This window comes from Capsicum annuum, chromosome 8 (genome assembly GCF_002878395.1).
Source record: "Capsicum annuum cultivar UCD-10X-F1 chromosome 8, UCD10Xv1.1, whole genome shotgun sequence".
Lineage (NCBI taxonomy): Eukaryota > Viridiplantae > Streptophyta > Magnoliopsida > Solanales > Solanaceae > Capsicum > Capsicum annuum.
In genome coordinates this window covers 119,422,530-119,423,969 of record NC_061118.1, presented here as the reverse complement: position 1 = coordinate 119,423,969, position 1,440 = coordinate 119,422,530, and the positions used below count along the sequence as shown (strand labels likewise).

Here is a 1,440-nt window from a genome sequence, read left to right as displayed (position 1 = left end):
CCTTGCTCCAAACTCTCCATGGTTTTATTGTCTGCACATAGAACAACTTCTTTCGTATAGACCAAACAGTCGTCAGTTCTTTATTCCTCTTGGATATATGCTAGGACCTAATTATTTTATATCTTTGTTCATCCTTCTTGCACACTGTTAGGCACGTGTATATTATTTGTAAGTCGTTTAATTTTCATAAAATCTTTAATTAAGATTCAAATCAAAATGAGTCAATAGACCATTGTAGAAATTTCCTACTATATGTTCATTGTCCATGACCAACACAAAATTTACACTTTTTTCCAGTAACTACCTATTAATGTAATATAGAAAACACAATGAGCAATCTGTACCTCCTTAAAACAAAAATTAATTTTTTATTTAATCCAAAAAACAATTTATCTTCGATGCAGATAATTTCATACTTTCCCAACTCATGTTCAATGATGGCATTGTAGGTCAAAGCAATTCTCTGCTTGTCTACATTTTCATAAACTGATTGTTGATCAATTGTTAAATACTCTTCAAGTTGGGACCCGTATAAAATTGATAGTTCAACCCTATGAATCATGTGTCATGGTGGCCTTGTTAATTTTCAGGGAGAAATCGTTGAAGATATTTTGCAATTTGAGAGAATACATAATCCCTTTTGTCTGAGGAGCCATTGCATTCTTACCACAGATTCTTATTATGAAGAGCAATTTTCCTTGTGTCAACATAGAATCCTCCCTTCAATTGTGCCTCATGCTTAAAATGGATAAACTCCCTCTCCTCCTCGACATACTCTTTAGTGTACTATTTAGCCATATTGGGAATGAGTTTGCGATTCACAACATCCTTTTTCTTGGCAACTTCAAGATCTTCCTTCATAACAAGGGCCACTCCTCGCTCCTTTTATGCTTTTTTATTACAGAAGCAATAACTGATATATACGGTACACCTCCCTCAGCCATGTCTCCATCTCTCATAAGATTGTGTGGCGTCTCTTCTCTGCAGAGTCTGTCTTACTCTAACAAACTAAAATTATGGAGTAAGGATAGAATAAAATTAATTAGAATTACTTTAGTTCCTCCACTGACATTTCTGGACCCAAGTCTAATAGTAAGAAGCTAACCTTTTTTTCCATAAAAAATCATAAAAAACAAATTTAAAATATCACGCGACATAAAAGAAGCAACATATTTTGAGGATATAATTCTGTGGTTAATGATATATTTAGAACAAATAATTTTTAAAATATTCTAATATTACGACAAAAGTAAAAATAACTGCTGAAAGCAGAAATGAATTATCTTGAAATAATTTAACACAAACTGTAAATACAATAAATTACAACCAAAGAACTGCGTCTAATATAACTTGATCTTTTTTATAATTGTAGTGTCCTAACCCCTATCCATCCATCCCTGTTTCCTTTTTCTCTCCTTAATTTGAATCATTGACCAGAAT

General features: G+C 32.4%; 1 pseudogene; it reads right to left on the bottom strand.

The window, feature by feature from the left end:
- Nucleotides 1–307: 307 nt before the first annotated feature.
- On the bottom strand, nt 308–1,156 carry LOC107879022 (annotated as a pseudogene).
- Nucleotides 1,157–1,440: the final 284 nt, after the last annotated feature.